At 43.3% G+C, this 22,324-nt stretch overlaps 1 protein-coding gene across 2 annotated transcripts in view; it reads left to right on the forward strand.

The window, feature by feature from the left end:
* The first annotated feature begins 566 nt into the window (after window positions 1–566).
* The window catches only part of TUT7 (terminal uridylyl transferase 7), a 149,666-nt gene continuing 127,908 nt past the window's right edge, over window positions 567–22,324 (forward strand). For both annotated transcript variants that reach the window (XM_073545990.1, XM_073545991.1), the window contains exon 1: window positions 567–722. The gene's annotated coding sequence lies outside the window, so the exon portion shown is untranslated. The remainder of the gene's footprint in view (window positions 723–22,324) is intronic.

Consider the following 22,324-nt stretch of genomic DNA (forward strand, 5'->3'; position numbering starts at 1 on the left):
CGGAAAACAACGGATTTTGACGGATTTGAAAAAACGGAAGTGTGAAACAGGCCTAATCCGCAGATAAACCACAGGTCTTTTGACCTGGCAAAATCCGCGTGGATAAATCTGCAGCAGAATCCGCAGCGTGTGCACACAGCCTTAGGCCACATTCACATGTCCAGTATTTGGTGTTTTTTTTTACCTCAGTATCTGTAAGCCAAAACCAGGAGTGGGTGATAATACAGAAGTGGTGACGTGTTTCTATTATACTTTTCCTCTGATTGTTCCACTCCTTGTCTTGGCTTATAAATACTGAGGTAAAATACTGACCAAAAACAACGTGTGAACGTGGCCTTATATACATCACTAGACGATGGATTATTTGCTTTCCTCAGCATTGTCTCATGCACATGACGCGACAAACTGCAGTCGCAATGCCGCTGCCCACAGTCGCCCTGCAGAAAACCGCTAGAGCAGCTCGTTACCACCCCCTTCTGGCGCACTGTAATACTGCGGCTGCGCAGTACAGCAGAGAAATGGACATGCGCAATGTGGCAGCGGAAAGACGCGGAGGATGTATTTCTGACACGGACAATCTCTTCCGGTGTTAGTGGTTGCTTACTTCCGGGTGGAAAGAGCCGAACTGCAGGATGGAGAGTGGCAAATAAAAGCCGGGAGGCAGTGGCGAGCCAGTAGGGCTGGTGAACGGCTGCACGGGGAGCGCGCGGAGGAGTGACCCGGTCAGTGGTGGGGAGCGCTGTGGGTTTGCCGTTCTCTGTTGGTTTCTCTGTCGCGAGCTGTGCCTCCTGCGCTCAGCTGTGGGAAGTAGAGGCCATGGCCTCAGTGGGGGGCTGTCACTGTAGGGGCAGGCTCATCTAGTATTCACCTGCCCGTGACAGGGAAAGCCCCCAGTGTACATGCCAAGCGTGTGCCCCCACAGGACCAGGCACCCTGGCCGCCCACTGTGTCACTACCACGCAGTGTTCAGGGGAAGCCCAGCTATTTAATGACGGTCACTGCACAAGATGATTAAAAGCAACAATAAGACATTGAGACAACAGCTAAAAAAGGCGTCTGCCTGGTGGAGGATGCCCTCCTGAAAAAGCGTATGTGAGGCGGAGGAACGGAGTGACCTCCTCGCTTTGAGCCACTGATGCATGTACATGGCATGGCTGCCCCTCTTGTCTGCCATCTGTCGGCTGCACACTGGCAGCAGTGATTATATCTTCTGCCACTCTTCCTCCACATTTCATTCTGGTATGGCTTTTGCCTTAATTTTTGACTTAATTAAAGGGAACCTGTCACCACTTCTTTGGCATATCATGTAAGAATATCATTCCGTTTAGTGTCAGCTCTGCATTATACAAGTGCTCTCTATACTCCTTGACTCCCCACCAGTGATGCATAAGTACCGTTTTTATTCCTCCCGCGGTGTATGTAAATATGCTCTGTCTGGCCCAATGGGCAGGGCTTATTGTCCGTCTCCACCCCTCCTTGTCTTGCTGTATTTTCTGTGAATATCACAGCGTATAGTTACCGCGCAATCGAATGGTCCCTGGGCAAAGCTGAAAAAGTGTTGTGCATGCGCCATGGCCTTCTATGGCCCAAAAGTATGCAAGTATACTTCCAGGCCATAGAACGCAATCACGTATGCATGCGCAATGCTGTGTCTTTTTTTTTTTTTTTTTTTTTTTTGTTTTTTTTAGGCTTTGCCCACACTTGACAAAAAGCATACTGCGCACGTGCAAGGGACCATTTGATCTCTCTCCCCCTCTCCCTCTCTCCCTACTACTTCAGCGATTTTTCGACGCCTACGGATCCGTTCGCCTTCACTTTAGCGGATTTCAACTAACAACAAAAACGTAAGTGTGAAACAGGCCTAAGGGGTACACTGTGCCATGGTTATTGGTGTTCTCATAGTACAGATCGATGTAGTAAACAGGTTATATAAACAGTAAGTCACTATGCAGAAGAAAGATGGAATGGAGCAGCATAGATTCCAAACTGCAAATAACACCGCACGATGTTGTGGTTTTGTGTTTTTTTTTTTTTTTTTTTTGTTTTTTTTTTTTTTTCTCCACTGGGCCCCTTTTGCACCCCTCTGTTCTAAAGTTATGCCCCCTGGAAGTAAAGCAGGATATTTTTTGTTCAACTGCCTGATGCTAGCCAAAAGCCTGCAGAGAAGTTCTATGCTATATACAAAGAGGGGGGAAAAAATCAACACTCCAGTGACCACAGTTGAATGGGAGATTTCCATCTATATTATCATGGTGCATAACTTTGTACCAGAGAGGCACTGTAGAAAAAAAAAATGTTCCAGGACCAGTGGAGCTACACCAATTGGAGGCGGTACACCGTTTAAAGGGAACCTGTCAGCAGGATTGTGCTCCGTAACCTACAGCAGCAAGAAGTCTGACCTCATAAGACAGAATTCACAAAAGTGGACACACCAATAATTTATTTCTATAGCGCCAACATATTCCATAGCACTTTACATTATAGAGAGGACTTGGACAGACAATAGACATTACAGCATGACAATAGACACAGATCGAAACAGATGCCAAGAGGAATGAGGACCCTGCTCGTAAGCTTACAATCTATGAGGAAAAAGGGGAGACACGAAAGGTAGATGGTAACAGTTCCTTTCATTGTGCGGGTCAGCCATAGTGTACGAATCGGGTGTTCCTGTAATTCTGCATGAACCAGTTAACAGCCTAAATATGTAACAGTACAGATGCATAGAGCATGTGACAACATGATGCGAGGAACCTGATTATGGTAAAAAAAATTTTGAATGGGCCACAAAGGGATTGTTAGGTTAATGCGTTGAGGCGGTAGGCCAGTCTGAAAAAATGCATTTTTAGGGCACATTTAAAACTGGGGATTAATCGTATCAGCCTGGGTAGTGCATTCTAAAGAATTGGTGCAGCACATGAAAACTCTTGGAGACGGGAGTGGGAGGTTCTGATTATTGAGGATGTTAACCTCAGGTCATTGGCAAATGACCGGAGGGCACGGGTAGGGTGAGTGGCAGGCTGAGACAAGAGAGATGTAGGGTGGTGCTGAGCCATGGAGAGCTTTGTGGGTGAGAGTAATAAGTTTGTACTAGATTCTGGAGTGGATGGGTAACCAGTGTAATGACTGGCACAAGGTAGAGGCATCGGTAGAGCGATTGGTGAGGAATATGATCCTGGCTGCAGCATTCAAGACACATTGGAGAGGGGAGAGTCTGGTAATAGGGAGACCGATTAGTAGAGAGTTACAATAGTCCAGACGCGAATTAATAAGAGAAACAGTGACTTTTTGCAGAGTTGAAAGTAAGAAAAGGTCGAATTTTAGAAATGGTTTTTGAGGTGCAGTTAACAAGAGCGAGCCATTGATCGGATGTGGGGGGGGGGGTGAATGAAAGCTCATAATCAAGTATGACCCCAAGACAGCGGGCATGTTGCTGAGGAGTAATGGTGGAACCACACATGGCGATGGCAATGTCTGGCAAAGGTAGGTTAGTAGAGGGAGGATACACGAAGAGTTCAGTTTTTGACAGGTTCAGTTTCAGATGGAGGGAGGACATGATAGAGACAACGATAAGACAATCACTGGTGTTTTCCAAAAAGGCTGGCGTGTTATTGGGAGTAGAAGTGTATAATTGGTTATCAGCATAGAGAAGGTACTGGAAACCAAATCTACTGATTTGTTTGTCCAATAGGGGCGGTATAAAAGAGAAGGGGGGGGGGGGCTAGGACTGATCCTTGAGGATCCCCAACAGTAAGAGGAACCAGCAAAAGATATAGTGAAGGAATGGTCAGAGATGGGGAGAGAACAGTGTCCTTGAGACTAATGGAGTGTAGCATAGAGAGGAGGAGCTGATGATCCAGTGTCGAATGCTGCAGAGAGATCCAAGAGAATTAGCATGGAGTAGTGACCATTAGATTTAGCTGTTAGTAGATCATTAGAGACTTTAGTGAGGGCAGTTTCAGTAGAGTGTAAAGAGCAGAAACCAGATTGTAGAGGGTCGAGAAGAAGGTTATCTGAGAGATGGCGGATTTGACGGGTGTAGATCAGGCGTTCCAGGAGTTTAGAGATGAAGGGAAGATTAGAGACAAGTCTATAGTTAGCGGCACAGTTTTGGCCAAGGGATGGTTTTTTTAAGTAATGGATGATGACATGCTTAAATGAGAAGGGAAAGATACCAGAGGAGAGCGGTTGAATATTTTTGTTAGGTGAGAAGTGACAGCAGGGGAAAGGGACTGGAGGAGATGTGATGGAATGGGGTCGCTGGTGCAAGTGGTAGGGTGAGAAGATGAAAGAAGCCTGATTACTTCTGTGACTGGTTCAAAATCAGAGAGGGAGCTAGATGCGGTGGGGGGAGACAATGCATGGTATGAGGTGATTAGGAGATCATTTCCTGTCAGATATGGTCGTTTTTTTTTTTTTTTTTCTTGAAATAATTGGCCAGATCGTCAGCGCAGAGATCTGTGGTTGGGGTCTGCACTCTTGGGTTGAGTAGGGAATGAAAAGTGTCAGACGTTTCGGGTTATTGGACAGTGAGGTGATGAGGGTGTTGAAATAGATTGGTTTTGAGAGGTGAAGGGCAGATTTGTACGTTTTAAGCATAAACTTATAATGGATGAAATCTGCGGGTAGATTAGATTTTCTCCAGACGTTTGGAGCACCGCTGCAGGAAACGTGTTTGCAGCGTGTGCCACAGTTGTTTCTGTCTGTGTCGTATTCTATGTATAGGAAGTGCAGTTTCATCCAGTTCACTTTGAAGTGTTTCATTGTAATGCTTCAGTGCAAAATCAGGACATGTGCACATAGGAACATTTAAAAAAAAAAAAAAAAAAAAACACATTTGAAAGGTTGACTCACCAAACCCTGACTAATGCACTAGCAGGATGCAGCAGACCTCCGTTGATAAAGGCTGGGGAAGCACAGGTGCAAACCACTGATGAGAACAGCCAGTAACCCAAGAGGGTCTGGCTGCCTAGTGGAAAAAATGCACACAAATAAGGCTTGTATAGGACATCAGTCATACAGATAAGTGTGGTGCAAAGTGTCTGAACAGCCTATTAATGACGCCCATAGAATTAGCAGGCGGGCTGCTCAGCACTGTGTATGCATCACAGAAAAAACCAAGCCAACATAAAGAGGCCTAGCTGCATCCTGCAAAAATGATAAAGTGCAAAAAGATATGGGGTATTAGTTACTATTTTAGCCAAAGCAGATTAGCTCGCAACCCAACGTCAAGGGTCCCCAAATTTTGCGAGTCCCTAACACTAAATCTGAAAAGTGCACATAGGAAAAAATTCCCAAAAATTAAAAAAAATAACACCGCTGTTCAGATTTAGTGTTACGGACTCGCAAAATAGGGGCAGGTCACTGAGGGGTCATTGACCTGTCTCCATTATGAATAATCAGAGCACCACATGAAGACTCCCCCCACAGACCGCCCTGGAGTACGAGCATATCATTAACTCAAAACCGAAAATAAAGATTAAACCACAACCACATGATGGATTTCATCAACCAAGGTATCATTGTAATCAGTATAAGTGTCGACCTGACAGTGTCTGTAGATTACTGAGCACCATCCTGCTGACAGGTTTCCTTTAGGCTGTGTGCCCACGTTGAGTTTTTTTTTTTAAGCGTTTCCGCAGCGTTTGTGCCGGCTCAGACGCTGCAGAAACGCTTAAAAGAAGCTTCACATTAAATAGCATGCGTATTTGGCTTTTTGTGCCAATGCATGTGTTTTTAAACACTCAGGAATCGCTTAGCGGCTAAAAACGCAGCATGCTCATTAATTTCTGCATTACTGAGGGTTTTTAGCCTTTTCCAATGTTCCCAGAAAACACGCGTCAAACGCGCGTCTCTTGTGCAAAAACCGCGCAAGAAACGCGTGGAAATATAACGTGTGTTTTCTGGGAAGGGGATCAGTTTCATGAGCGTTTAAAAACACTAACGTGGGCACATAGCCTAAAACTTCTAAATCTAGCAAAAATATGCTCTACACGCCAAGTCTTACAACTCTGACCAGTGTCACTTTATGAGGTAACTCTGGAACGCATCAACTGAGCCCACTGATTCTGGGATTGTTTTTACATAACATATTGTACTTCATGATAGTGGTAAAATTTGTTTGATATTACTTACTTAAGCTGGGTATGCATTGTCCCCCTCATCCCTGTCATGCGTGTGGCTCATTCTCGGCTTATGTACGAGTATATACGGTACACAGATACAACGTATCTAGGGGGAAACAACTGTTTGGGTGCATAGCAGGCCTCAGAGAGATGGGAATGACGTTTTGGAACGCAGACTTTAATGGAATTGTCATGTTGCGTTTGGAGAGCCCCTGTTGTCCCTAAACAGTGGTGACCCTGTTTTGGAAATTAGACCCCTCAAGCTATGTATCTAGTTGCATGGTGAGCACCTTGACCCCCCCCCCCCCCCCCCCCCCCCGGGTGCTTCTTTAGCCCCAAATGGTTTTTTCTAGGTTAACAGGACAAATCAACCCCAAAACTTTTTGTGCAACTTCTGAGTTCACAGGTACCCCATATGTGGCAAAAAAACTAACTTTGAGGCACAGTGCAAATTTCAGAAGGAAGAGAGCAACCTATTATAGTGCACTCACTTGCTTGAGGGTGCCATGTCACATTGGCAGAGCCCCTGAGGTGCCAGTAAAGCAGACCACCCCTCCCCACATAAGTGACCCCATTTTACAAGCTACATCTCCAATGAATTCATTTAGAGGTGTAATGATCATATTGACGCCATGGGTGTGTCACAGAATCTTATACCATTGGGCAGTGAACTAAAAATAATTACATTTTTAGCTACGGATTTTATGTTTTCACAAGAGGAAATACTGCATTTCTGCCTGCCTGCCGTCCTAAAGATGGGAGCAGACACCCCCGCTAGTGTTACTTTTCTGAATGGCTGTCATGGGGGGGGGGGGGGGGCTTATAGAACTGGCTGCCAGTCTGACCAAAAACCTGCCCATGCAACTAAAACACCACCTAACCGGCTCACTATCTCAATATGTACTAGGTGTAATGCCTCCAATTGGAAATGTAATATAGTTTTTCTGATTCGCTGTGTCTTTCCCCATGTGCAGACATTGCTAAACCTTTAGGTAGCCATGGTTATGGCCTCTGATATAGTGAGAGCTAGTTGCTAGTGGTCATAATTATGAATACCTAAGGTCCTGCACATGGAGTAAGCGACATAGCGAGTCAGAAATAATTGCTGTATATACTCGTGTATAAGCCGAGTTTTTCGGCACTTTTTTTTTTGTACTGAAAACGCCCCCCCTCGGCTTATACATGAGTCATTTGTTCCAGAGGGCCAGCGGGGGAGGGGGAGTGGCGAAGCAGCGGGTGACAGAGGCAGGAGCCGGCGGCTGTGGCTACAGAGAAATGAATATTAATTTCTCTTATAGCACGCACAGTGACACACGCAGCCGCCGGCTTCCAGAAGACCTCATACTCTCCCTCCAGCGTGCCCTGCATCTTGTTGGTCCTGGCGCCCTTGCAACATCTCGTTGGTGCTGGCTTCTGGCAGAACTTCCTCTTCTGAGTGATCACTTGGCACCGCTCATTAAGGTAATGAATATGCACGCTTCTCCACTCCCATAGGCATGGAGGGAATATTCCAGGGCTGTGGAGTCGGTAAGCCAAACCTGCGACTCCGACTCCTCAATTTCCCTTCCAACGACTCCGACTCCAACATATATTGCTTATATTTAAGTGAAAAATTTATTGTGGTACAATGTGAAAATCAGACATTTAATCATTTTTATGATGCAATAATCAAGACATTTAGCTAGAACATAATATATATTAATTGGAATACAACTTTAGAACACAAACTGTAATAAATTGTAAATATGTAATACACTATGTAATATCTATTACATATATATATCACTATGTAATAAATCATGTAGGTGGCAAAAAACAGTTTTCAACAAAAACCTACTAAATAACATTTGTGCAGTCTATGAATTTGTTCTAAGAAATAGAATTGCCTCCATCAGATCCTCCTTCATAGATGACCTCAAATCTGACCTAATAATTTTAAGGCCAGAGAACAACCTCTCTACACTAACTTGGGTTGGAGGCAAAGCCGTAACCACATGGGCAACATCTCTAACAATTTCCATGTATAAAGAAATTGCCTTATTCACAGTCAGTTTTGATGAACGGTTGAATTTTTCTTTTTCTTTGAGAGCAAGTGAAACATTTTGCTGAAATATGGTCAATCTGCTTGCTATAGGAGACGGAGTGAAATCTTTTTCCTTGCAGCAACGCTTTGCCTGCTCCATATCATCCAAATACTTGTCAAAGTCAAACTCCTCATCTGAGGATGAAGATATGGCAGCAGTAGCACTGTCAGGACCCAAGTCCTCTTGTACCTGGCAGTCCTCCTGTAGGCAACTCATCCTAACTGCTACCTCAGTCAGAGCTTCTTTTCCTTTAGTAAGCTGTTGATCATCAAGCAATATACGATGACTTGGGTCCACATAAACAGCTGCCAGAAAAATTTTATTTTCCAATAGCTGTGTCTCTCTCCGTTTCATTGAAGCAGAAATGCCATCTGCAATTAAATCTCCTCTTTGTGACAGGCAAAATAGCAAGTTCTTCCACTCCATTATGAAAATGCCAGGAGTTAAATCCTCAGCTTGTAATTTTTTTAGTCACGGTAAATAGGTGATTAAGCAATTCCTTCAATTCAGCCACCTGTGTCCATTGACCTTCATTTAGGGTTACCTGAGGGTTCGCCATATCTAATAAGAAGCGGTTTTAGCCAGGATCAAAACTAGGGGGGCAGAACCTCATACTGTTCTGCAGAATCTCATACTGCACACCTCAGCTGCTGCAGAACCTTATACTGCACACCCCTACACTTGAAAATAAAGCCTGCATCTTAAGATGTGGTGAATGCAGTCTATTTATTCCAACTATCAATTGATGTTGATGTGTTACTGAAGACTAGCAATGTCTGTCCTGGGCATTCTTTTGGGCAGCTATGAGGTGTACCTGACTGGTGCTTAAAAAAACGGAGTGTTAGTCTGTGTTACCCGGCTTTCATTCTTTTTGGTACAGGTAAGATATGGATAAATGGATAGAAAGCAGATTAGAAATCTGCTCTGTTATTGAAAACATTATGAGCTCAAAAACCTTTCAGGTGATGCGGTTTTTTAAAAAGCTGATCTGCTTTTGCAGCTGAAAAACGTATCCTCAAACGCAGCAAAAACGCTGTGTGAATGTAGCCTTAGATCAGCAATAGAACAGCCATTTATAGGAAATTTCATAACTTTCCCAAATTCCTATGAAAAAATATTCAGCATTGAACTACTGTACCCAATTTATTATATATTTTTGGAATCGGACCATTTTATACCAACTCCACCAAAATGAGCTCCGACTCCACAGCCCTGGAATATTCATTATCTTAATGAGAGGTGCCATGTGATCGCACAGAAAGAGCTGCTGGAAGCCAGAACTAGGTGCTGAAAGGGCGCCAGAGTCAACGAGATGCAGGGCACGCTGGAGAGTAGTGAGTAGGATGTTGTTGTGTGTTTTTTTTTTTTTTTTTTTTTTTTGTAATAGGAAGCATGCATACCAGGACCGTGATGGGGGGGGAGGGGCGGAAGCCACGCATACCAGAAGAGGGAGGAGGGGGGACAATGCATACCCGGCTTACCCAGTTTTCCGTGACAAACTAGGTGCCTCGGCTTATACGTGGGTCAGCTTATACTCGAGTATATACGGTATACTGAATTTCTAACTGGAGGTATTTGCTAATATTACACCTACTACATTAAATTGTGCTCAAAAGTTTACATACCACGGCAGAATTTTTGCTTTTTTTTGGCCTTTTTTCATAGAATACGTATGAATAACTTAACTTTTTCTCTACACAAACTCATGGTTTGTGGTTGGGTGAAGCCATTTATTGTCAAACTACTGTGTTTTCTCTTTTTAAATCATAACAACCGAAAACATCCAAACGACACTAACCAGGAGTGGAGAAAGTCTTGGTGTTATCATTCATGTTCTCTGAAAAAAGGCCAAGAAAGCAAGAATTCTGCAGGGGTGTGTAAACTTTTGACCACAGCTGTATCTAGATAGGAATAACCCTTTTTAGGCCATGTGCACACGATGCGGATTTCCAGCAGAACCGCAGTAGATTTTACCATGCAGAAACACTGCATATCTGCATTGTGATGTACAGTAGCATGTTAATCAATAGAAAAAAAACGCTGTGCAGACGCTGAAGTTTTTTCCGCGCGGTTTTCTTGTGGTTCAAAATATGCAGCATGTCACTACTTTTGTGCAGTTTTCCACCTGCTCCATTCTTCAAATCCGCAGGGGGAAAACCGCAAAAAAGCAGGAAGAAATCCGCAGGAAAAATGCAGGTCATTTGACCTGCAGATTTCTTCAATTCTGCGTGGAAAAATAGCCTGAATAGGGATCTGTTTGGCATCCAAAAGAGACACCTCTTTGGTGTGCGGAGGCTAATCATCAAGAGGTGTGCAAGCCATCACAACTTTTTTTTATATATTATTTTTTTTTTTTTTTTTTTTTTTGTCAACTCCCCCTCGAAGGCCAGTATATGGGTATCCACCTCAGCTATTCTATTCACAAATCATAATTTGGAGACCTTGTGCTAATGCTCCAAACTGGCAGACAGCTACTAGCCACATATCATGGGCCCCTGGCTCACAAACCACAGGTTAGGATCTCCTGCTTTTTTAAAAATAAATAAAATGTATTTGCGATTTGATTCTGCAAATTATTAGTTTGCTGTTTCATTTATTTTTAGATCATTTTGTCGTGTTTCTATGGTTACTGAAGTACAATTAGGAGAATTTCTAAAGTTTTTACGCTTTTACTCACCAATATCGTGTTTTCTCTCATTTCTCAAGACTTCTGCACTTCGTTGCTAGTAATCCAGTCTTTTATAATTGGTAATTGGAGCTAATCACAATCTCTATGGTGTTTATGTAGGCAGATAAACTTATTTTTTGTTTTTCTCTATATCTATATTGTTCATAACAAAGTTACTACTGGATTGTTGGGAGAAGTTACCTTTGGAGGATGTTTAGACACAATTCTGTATTCATGGCAGTGTTCATAATCAAAATTGTGAGTGAGCCCTTTCACTTAAATGAAAGGCAACCTCACACAGAAATTGTCTCTGGATGTTTTACTATTGACATGATACAGGACTCGTTGTAGCGTTCACCTCTTTCTTTGGGACATGTGTGGAATTGCTTTGCTTCCAAGAGGGTAAGCTCACTCAGTTTTGCCTATTAAAACTGCCATGAATAAAAAAAATTTTTAACCCCTTCATGACATGAAGTGTGTATCTATCTAATTCTGTCTGTAACGAAAATCCTGCATCGCTGATTGGTCGTGGCCGGCCACGACCAATCAGCGACAGGCGCAGTCCGGCTGCGAATTGATGCGGAATTTGAACAATGTACGCTACCGTCGGGAGATCTGCGGCGCTATCTGCAGATCTCCCGACAGTTGCCGCGGGTCATCTGCCGCATGTAGGTCAGCGGCGACACAGCTGGGAGATGACCGGCGCAGTGATCAATGTGCAGATGGTACCCAGCGTCTGGAGGAGAGGAGACTCTCCTCCAGGCCCTGGGTACCATAAACCTGTAAAAAATAGAATTAAAATAAAGTGATATATTCACCCTCCGGCGGCCCCCGGACTCTTTCCCTCTTCTCACCACGCATCTTCCGGTCCCAGTAATGCTTTGCGCGAAAGACCGCTGATGACGTTGCGCTCTCGCGAGAGTGACGTCATTTCCGGTCCTTTGCGCTAAGCATTACTGGGACCGGAAGATGCTGGGAGCATGGAGAGGAGATCAGGGGCCGTTGGAAGGTGAGAATAAGCTATTTTTTTTTCTTTTTTTTTACACATTCTATCTTTTAATATTGATGCCGCATAGGCAGCATAAATAGTAAAAAGTTGATCACAATTGTCAAACACTATGCTTGACAAGTGTGACCAACCTGTCAATCACATTCCAAGCAATGCTTCAAATCGCTTGGAATGCGCTTGAATTCCGCACTTGAAAATCGTGTGTAAAATGAATGCATCGATGGGCAACACATGGCTGACATACAAGGGTTTCTATTGGTGTGACAGGACAAGAATTCCCTATAAAAAGTTTTATCATTTGCAATACGGCTGGTGTTGTATATTTAGTAGAATGCACATCATGCAAGATTCAATATGTTGATGTACTTCAGGACCCCGAAAAACACGCATCAGAAGACACCTTTCAGATGCAACTTGTTACTGCAGTTAATCAATCAGCAGTCTCAAGACACTGTTCACAAACACTGAGTAAATGCTAGTAGTTTAAAAGTCACTGGCATAGAAAATTTTTTTTAATCACCTAGAGGTGGAGACTTGAGGAGGAAAATCCTTAACCAGAGTCCTACTGGATTTTTTTAACCCCTTTAATGACCAGAGCTTTTTTTGGTTTTGCGTTCCCGTTTTTCGCTCCCCTTCTTCCCAGAGCTTTATTTTACTGTCAATATAGCCATGTGAGGGCTCATTTTTTGCGGGACGAGTTGTACTTTTGAACGACACCATTGGTTTTAGCATGTCGTGTAACAGAAAATGAGGGGAAAAAAATTCCAAGTGCGGTGAAATTGCAAAGAAATGCAATCCCACACTTGTTTTTTGTTTGGCTTTTTTGCTAGGTTCACTAAATGCTAAAAACTGACCTGCTATTATGATTCTCCAGGTCATTACGAGTTTATAAAAGCCAAACATGTCTAGGTACTTTTTTTGGTGGTGGCAAAAAATTCCAAAGTTTGCTTAAAAAAATTACACCAATTTCCAATAGCGTCTCCATTTTTCGTGATCTTGAGTCGGGCGAGGGCTTATTTTTTTTGCGTGCCGAGCTGACGTTTTTAACCCCTTTCTGTCATGTGACGTACTATCCCGTCCATGTGCCCTGGGACTTAATTCCCAGGGACGGGATAGTACGTCACAGCGGTCAGCGGCGCCCATGTGGTGAGCGCCGCTGATCGTGGCCGGGTGTCAGCTGATTATCACAGCTGACACCCGGCGCAATGCGTCAGGGGTGGTCACGGACCACCCCCGACACGTTAACCCCTTGCACACTGCGATCAAACATGATCGCGGTGTCCTGGGGGTTAAAGGGAAGCATCAGCAGGGAGGGGGCTCCCTCCGTGCTTCCCTGAGCCCCCCACAGCAGCGCAATGTGCAGCGCTGCTGCGGGGGGCTCCATCCCTGCAGGTCCCCGAATCCAAGATGGCGACTGGGACCTTCGGGGGCCTGCAGGGAGCTGGCTTCCTCAGTGCCTGCAAAGCGCAGGCATGAGGAAAGCATGTGCAGTGCCTGTGACAGATCGCTGATCTGTCACAGTGATCTGTGATGTGACAGATCAGCGATCTTTCACATGACAGCTATGTCCCCCCTGGGACAATGTAATAAAGTTAAAAAAAAAAAAAAGAGGTGTAACAATAATTTTTAAAAAATCGCTAAATAAATTTAAAAAAAAAATCCCTAATTCATTTTTTGAAAATAAAAAAAAGCTAAGTACACATATTTGGTATCGCCGCGTCCGTAACGACCCGCCCTATAAAACTGTCCCACTAGTTAACTCCTTTAGCGAACCCCTTAAAAAATAAAAATCATTTTTTGCTTAGTTTTTTATTATCATACCGCCAAACAAAAAGTGCAATAACGCGCGATCAAAAAGACGCATATAAATATCCATGGTACTGCTGAAAACGTCATCTTGTCCCGCAAAAAACGAGCCGCCACACAGCGTCATCAGCGAAAAAATAAAGTTATAGCTCGCAGAATAATGCGATGCAAAAATAATTTTTTATATAAAATTGTTTTCATAGCATAAAAGCGCCAAAACATAAAAGACCTAAATGAGGTATCGCTGTTACCGTACTGACCCGAAGAATAAAACCGCTTTGACTCGGTGGGTCAAAATATAGAAAAATTATAGCTCTCAATATGTGGTGATGCAAAGACTATTTTTACAATAAAAAGCGTCTCTTAGCGTATGACAGCTGCCAAACATAAAAACCCGCTATAAATAGTAAATCAAACCCCCCGTTATCACCCCCTTAATTAGAGAAAAATAATAAAATTAAAAGAAAATGTATTTATTTCCATTTTCCCATTAGGGCTAGGGTTAGAGGTGTGTTGGGGTTAGGGTTGGAGTTAGAATTGGGGGGTTTCCACTGTTTTGGCACATCAGGTGCTCTCCAAACGCAACATGGTGTCTGAGCTCAATTCCAGCCAATTCTAAGTTGAAAAAGTCAAACGGTGCTCCTTCCCTTCCAAGCTCTGCCATGTGCCCAAACAGTGGTTTACCCCCACATATGGGGTATCGGCATACTCGAGAGAAATTGCAAAACAACTTTTGGGGTCTAATTTCTCCTGCTACCCTTAGGAAAATAAAATATTGGGGGCAAAAATATCATTTTTGTGGAAAACAATGTTTTGTTTTTTTATTTTCACGCCCGGGCGTTATAAACTTCTGTGAAGCACTTGGGGGTTCAAAGTGCTCACCACACATCTAGATAAGTTCCGTGGGGGTCTAGTTTCCAAAATGGGGTCACTTGTGGGGAGTTTCAATAGTTTAGGTACATCAGAGGCTCTCCAAACGTGATATGACACCCGCAGAGCATTCCATCAAAGTCTGCATTCCAAAACGTCACTACTTCCCTTTCGAGCCCTGACGTGTGCCCATACAATAGTTTTCTCCCACATTTGGGGTATTGGCGTACTCAGGACAAATTGGACAACTTTTGGGGTCCAATTTCTCTTGGTACTCTTGGGAAAATAAAAAAATTGGTGACTAAAAGATCACGTTTGTGGAAAAAATGATTTTTTTTTTTTTTTTTTTTATTTTCACGCCCGGGCGTTATAAACGTTTGTGAAGCATGGGGGGGTTCAAAGTGCTCACCAAACATCTAGATAAGTTCCTTGGGGGGGGGTCTAGTTTCCAAAATGATGTCACTTGTTGGGGATTTTCACTGTTTTGGTACATCAGGAGCTTTCCAAACACGACATGGTGTCCGATCTCAATTCCAGCCAAAAACGTCAAATGGCGCTGCTTCCCTTCTGAGCTCTGCCATGCGCTCAAATAGTCGTTTACACCCACATATGGGGTATCGGCGTACTCAGGACTAATTGCACAATAACTTTTAGGGTCCTGTTACCCTTGGAAAAATAAAAATTGGGGGTGAAAAGATCGTTTTTGTGGAAAAAATGATTTTTTTTTTAATTGTACCGCTGTACCTTATAAACTTCGGTGAAGCCTTTGTGGGTTCAAAGTTCTCACCACATATCTAGACAAGTACCTTGGGGGGTCTAGTTTCCAAAATGGGGTCACTTGTGGGGTGGTTTCCACTGTTTAGGTACATCAGGGGCTCTCCAAACGTGACATGGTGTCCGATCTGAATTCCAGCCAATTTTGCATTGAAAAAGTCAAATGGCGCTCCTTCCCTTCTGAGCTCTGCCATGCGCTGAAACAGTGGTTCCCCCCCCCCCCCCCCCCCCACATATCAGGTATCGGCGTACTCAGGACAAACTGCACAATAACTTTTGCAGTTCAATTTCTCCTATTACCCTTGGTAAAATAAAAAAATTGAATCTGAAGTATTTTTTTGTGAAAAAAGTTAAATGTTCATTTGTTTTTAAATATTCAAAAAATTCCTGTGATGCACCTGAAGGGTTAATAAACTTTTTTTTAATGTGGTTTTGAGCACCTTAAGGGGTGCAGTTTTTAGAATGGTGTCACTTTTGGGTATTTTCTATCATATAGACCCCTCAAAGTGGCTTCAAATGTGATGTGGTCCGTAAAAATAAAATGGTGTTGCAAGAATGAGAAATCGTTGGTCAACTTTTAAACCTTAACTTCCTAACAAAAAAAAAATTGGGTTCCAAAATTGTGCTGATGTAAAGTAAACATGTGGGAAATGTTACTTATTAAGTTGATTTGTGTGCCGTATCTCTGTGGTTTAAGGGTATAAAAATTCAAAGTTGGAAAATTGCGAAATTTTAAAAATTTTCGCCAAATTTCCGTTTTTTTTTTCCCACAAATAAACGCAAGTTATTTGAATGAAATTTTACCACTAACATGAAGTACAATATGTCACGAGAAAACAATGTCAGAATCACCAGGATCCATGGAAGCGTTCCAGAGTTATTACCTCATAAAGGGACAGTGGTCAGAATTGTAAAAATTGGCCTGGTCATGAACGTGCAAACCACTCTTGGGGGGGTTAAGGGGTTAATGATGCCATTTTGGTGCAGATACAATCTTTTGATGGCCCATTATTGCATTTTAATGCAATGTCGCGGCGACCAAAAAAATGTAATTCTGGCATTTTGACTTTTTTTTTTTTTTCCCCTCCCTACGCTGTTCAGCGATCAGGTTAACTTTTTTTTTTTTTTTTTTTTTTTTTTTTCCTTTTGGCATGCTTCAAAAGCCTCCATGGAAGGCTAGAAGCTGCCACAACTCTATCGCCTCTGCTACATAGAGGCGATGCTCAGATCGCATTGCTATGAGCGCCGACCGCAGGGTGGAGCTCATAGAAATCCGGCATTAACAACCATAGTGGTCTCAAGGAGACCTCTGGTTGTTATGCCGACATGCCGATCACGTGACAGGGGTCACCGGTGAGCGTATTTCCGGCCGGATGCCGCTGTCAGTTTGCGGGCACATGTCAGATGTTCAAAACAGCTGACATGTACCAGCTTTGACGCTGGCTCACCGCCGGAGCCCACCTCAAGGCGGGGGTGCTATTCTGTCTGATGGCAGAAAGGAATTAAATTACAATAGAGTACCACTAGGTCTGAATAAACAACACGATCTGATGCTGCAATATAATTGATATAATTTTTTTTTCTCCATGGATAGTGAGGTTTTTATTTTATATATCCTTTTGCTTTCTTGTTCTACTTGGACAACAAGAGTTTTTAAACTGCTTCTTACCCTTGACTGCACATTTACATAGCTGTTCAGCTTTGAAGAAAGCATTTAAGTTTTTGTCTCAGAAAGTCTGAGTCATGGTCTGTCACATTCTTCAAAGTCAAACTTCCTACTCTGGCTCTGTTGGTACCATTACTACATGGAGAACTTCTGCAAACAATCCATATTCTGACATCCTTAGGATAGCTGGTGAGCCATCAGAAATCAACTGGACTCCTAGAGAAAAACCTCCTTTCTAAAAGAAAAACTGATCAATTAAGATCCAGAATAACCTTCCTGTGAAGCCAAAAATTGCTCTCGGTAAGATATGCAATTTCTGTCCTCTGCTCCATTACGGCTTTCATTGTGGCCTTACCATGGGTTCAAGCACATACCAGATTTCTACAAACTTTTATCCTTTCAAATTGAGATGCATCTCTGAACCTAAAGAGGAGTCCCCTGGATTCAGAACACTCTATCAACTAGAACAGTGGATGCCAGCAAAAGAGGATAGAAAGGAAAAATACAGGGCGCATCCACTGTGTAAAATCCGTATCAAAAAACACATTAACAGAGAAAAAGGAAGGTGCTCACCTATTGGGGTTGTGAGAAAGTCACAACACTCATAAACGCATGAGAAGCAGCAGCAAGTCTGCACAGGGTCCTAGGACAAATTTGCAAAAACGGCGTGAAAGTGCAATGAGGACTGCGCTTGCTTCTGGTGGAGTACAAAGTTCTTTATTCAGCCAATGCGTTTCCTGAGCCTACTGGCTCACTTCATCAGGGCAGATTACATTGAAAGATAATGAAACATTCTTATAGAGGAGAAGAAAAAAAAAAAAAAAAAATTGGCACCAATGCAGGGTTAAATGACATCAACAAAGGTAAAAAAAACAAACTCAAAAACAATGAAATTTTATTACAAACATAAAAACACTCCAATAAAAGTGTATTAAAAAAAGAAAAAGTATAAAATTATGCAAAAATAAAAATAGAACAGAGTGCTATGGATCACGGGGTAAAAAGTGACTAAGGTTAATGTAAAAAAAAAAAAGGGGGAGGGGTGAGACCTCAAGGAGTATTAGAACCTGGCTCATGAAGTGCAGATATATGCTGTAAAGTGCAAGTACCAGGTATTAGTCCACTACACCATTGGATTTAGCTGAAGTGGTTTTAAGAAAATTTTTTTAGAAATTATTTGTTTTATAAAAAAACAAAATCCAGCAAAATAACTTGAAGTGGTATTAGAACCTGACTAATAAAGTGCAAGTACAGGTTGTAAAGTACGAGGTATTAGTCCACTGAACCATTGGAATAAACAGAAGTGGTTTGAAGAACATTAAAGGAATTATTTGTCAATTTATTTTATAGGAATCAAAATTAAAAAAAAAACTTCAAATGGTATTTTTGTAAAGAAATAGTCTTTTCATTTTATTTTGTAGAGGGAAAATCAAAATCGGACATCAGAAAAAAAAAAAGGCATAAAATTGGGTAAAATGTAATAAAAGTGTATGAAAATCACAATAAGGATGAAATCAAATGAAAGCATCATTGATAATATTGAGGCCATAGGAGCCAATTGTCTTCAATTTATAGATCCAATAGACCTCTTTTCTGTTTAATGCTTGGGTTCTATTGGAAACGTGTTCAGGGATGTGTTCTATAGGAAAAATGATGGCTTTAGAAAAATCTCTTTGGTGAAATGAATCAAAGTGTCGTGACAGACCATGTTGTTGGTATCCAATTTTAGTGTTGTCTATGTGAGTTCATTCTACAATGAAGGGGTTGTGTGGTTCTCCCAACATACAATTTAGGACAAGGACACAGGATAACATAAATAACAAAGGCAGACACACAGGACAGGTGATTAGTGATGGTGAATGGATGTGAAAAGATGAAAGTATTATGGGCAATATTACTGCAAAGGCTACACCTGGGCCTCTGGCATCTAAAAATGCCTGGTGTCAAGCCGGTATGATTGTCGGGAGTATATTGGCTCAATCTGCTAGGGGCCAGATGATTTTTTTTAGTGATCTGGCCTTCCTAAATGTAACAGTAGGTTTGTCAGGAAGAACTTTATTAAGTTCCCAATTGGTTCATTCTACTTTTAATAATGTTTCAAAAAATTTTAACCAGCAAATTCTTTTAAGTGGGAGATCTAAAGAAAAAGATACACATGCTAACTATCAGGCCAATTTTATCACTACCTACAACTCCCAACATAAGGAGATTAAAAATATACTAGGGGACCTATGGTACATTATCCAAAAAGATCCTGTACTTAATAAAGTTCTTCCTGACAAACCTACTGTTACATTTAGGAAGGCCAGATCACTAAAAAATCATCTGGCCCCTAGCAGATTGAGCCAATATACTCCCGACAATCATACCGGCTTGACACCAGGCATTTTTAGATGCCAGAGGCCCAGGTGTAGCCTTTGCAGTAATATTGCCCATAATACTTTCATCTTTTCACATCCATTCACCTCAGAAAAATTCACCATCACTAATCACCTGTCCTGTGTGTCTGCCTTTGTTATCTGTTATCCTGTGTCCTTGTCCTAAATTATATGTTGGGAGAACCACACAACCCCTTCATTGTAGAATGAACTCACATAGACAACACTAAAATTGGATACCAACAACATGGTCTGTCACGACACTTTGATTCATTTCACCAAAGAGATTTTTCTAAAGCCATCATTTTTCCTATAGAACACATCCCTGAACACGTTTCCAATAGAACCCAAGCATTAAACAGAAAAGAGGTCTATTGGATCTATAAATTGAAGACAATTGGCTCCTATGGCCTCAATATTATCAATGATGCTTTCATTTGATTTCATCCTTATTGTGATTTTCATACACTTTTATTACATTTTACCCAATTTTATGCCTTTTTTTTTTTTTTTTTTTTTTTTTTTTGATTCCTATAAAATTGACAAATAATTCCTTTAATGTTCTTCAAACCACTTCTGTTTATTCCAATGGTTCAGTGGATTAATACCTCGTACTTTACAACCTGTACTTGCACTTTATTAGTCAGGTTCTAATACCACTTCAAGTTATTTTGCTGGATTTTGTTTTTTATAAAACAAATAATTTTTCTAAAAAATTTTTCTTAAACCACTTCAGCTAAATCCAATGGTGTAGTGGACTAATACCTGGTACTTGCACTTTACAGCATATATCTGCACTTCATGAGCCAGGTTCTAATACTCCTTGAGGTCTCACCCTTAACCCCCCCCCCCCTTTTTTTTTTTTTTTTTTTTTTTTTCTCATTAACCCTAGTCACTTTTTACCCTGTGATCCATAGCACTCTGTTCTATTTTTATTTTTGCATAATTTTATACTTTTTCTTTTTAATACACTTTTATTGGAGTGTTTTTATGTTTGTAATAAAATTTCATTGTTTTTGAGTTTTGTTTTTTTTTTTGACCTTTGATGTCATTTAACCCTGCATTGGCGCCAATTTTTTATTTTTTTTTCTCTAAGAATGTTTCATTATCTTTCAATGTAATCTGCCCTGATGAAGTGAGCCAGTAGGCTCAGGAAACTCGTTGGCTGAATAAAGAACTTTGTACTCCACCAGAAGCAAGCAAAAGAGGATGGGAGTCTATGGTCCCCCACACTTTATTCGGTCATCCATGACAGCACCACCTGAGAGAGGGGATCCGCCCTCCAGGAACAGGAAATCCTACAGATACATAAGGGCAGCACCTCTCCCACGCATCAGTTGGTTTCCTATTCCTGGAGGACAAGATTCCTTACAGATCATGCCATCATGGATGAGGAATCCCCAGGCCGGCTGTCTGACTCAGGTAGCAGGGGGGGTCTCCTACCTCGGGCAGTGAGGAGTCCCCTGGAGCGCCACGGTGGCCCGCGCAGGGTTCCACATCAGTGTGCGGGGCAGGTGGGAGCGGGGCCCGGCAGGTGCCCGTCTCCTGTGTCGGCAGGTAAGTATGGCCTCTCCTCCCCTGGTCCCCCTCGGCTTGGATCGGGGGCGTGCGGCTGCTCCTCGGGGGGGGGGGGGGGGGGGGGGGGGGGGTGCTGTGTGTCGGGCGCTGCCATGGCGCTGGTGGTCTGCGCGTCCTCGCCAGCGTCCGGACCGGAAGAGATGCGGCGGGGCCGATGGCCTGCGCGTCCTCGCGCGCCAGTACCGGAAGTGACACGGCGGGGTGTGGGGCCGGTGACGCTGACGGCCTGCGCGTCCTCACGCGCCCGGACCGGAAGTGACGCGGCGGGGGCAGGGCCAGCGGCGTCGGACCGGAAGTGGGGTGCCGGCGGTTTTCTCCCTCCCTGTGCGTTGCCGGGCGCCGGCAGAGCGGAAGGGGCGGGGGGCAAAAATCAGCCCCTGGCCACGTCATCTGTGAACCCGGATTACCGGGGGGGGAATAAGGGCACAGAGGCACTGACGAGCGGCTTCAGCTCAGATGCAGGATGGATGAGCAGGAAGCTCCCGTGCCCCAGCTGGACAGAGAGCAGGAACGTACCTCAGGGAGGTCCCAAACCAGCCCCCGGCAAAAGAAGAAACGAACTGGATAATCCGGCCACAGAAGTTCCTCCAGGCCGAAGGATCCAGCTCGACCCCCCCCCCCCCCCCCCCCCCCCAACCTCCCCCATGATCCGGTACCTACGCCTTCTGCTCAGGGTAAGAGATCTTTGAGAATGTACCCTGATGCAGTGTCCCCCTTATGTTTTCCTCCTATAGGGAAAGAAATGTACTGACAAGGCAAAAAACAGGGAATGCGCCTTTTGCAAGTGCCCCTTGCCGGATGCCTACCCTAAGAGGCTGTGCCAGTCATTCATACGGCAGACGGTAAAAAAAAAGGGGGGGCGTAGTCCCAAAAAATTACAGGCATACTTCTTTACTCTGTTCCCCCTCCTGTAGGTGGCGGAAGAAACCCCTGACTTCGCTACAAGTCTAAGGGAAATAATCAGGACGGAGGTTAAAGCCCTAAAATCCGTACCCCAGCGGGAGTCGTCTAGGAAGAGAAAGAGGGCGAGTGTTTCAGGGTCAGGCTCTTCAGCTGACCCTAGAGGGAATGAAGAGTCCTCAGAGCCCTCCATCTCTGCGTCTGCGTCCTCTTCAGAGGAAGACGCCAGTCGTTTCTGCCTAGGTCTGGAACAAGTGGACAAACTAGTCAAGGCAGTCAGAGCTACCATGGGGGTAACAGACACCAGACCTGAACGGTCTGCACTGGACCTAATGTTCGGGGGTTTAGACCCCAGGAAATGTAAGTCGTTCCCGTTAAACGACAAGGTCCAAAATTTGATTAACAGGGAATGGAGGAAACCTGAAAGAAAAGGCTCCCTACCACCAGCCTTTATAAGTTGAGGATC

Source organism: Dendrobates tinctorius, unplaced genomic scaffold (genome assembly GCF_039654945.1).
Source record: "Dendrobates tinctorius isolate UK_male_01 unplaced genomic scaffold, ASM3965494v1 ptg000144l, whole genome shotgun sequence".
Classification (NCBI taxonomy): Eukaryota; Metazoa; Chordata; class Amphibia; order Anura; family Dendrobatidae; genus Dendrobates; species Dendrobates tinctorius.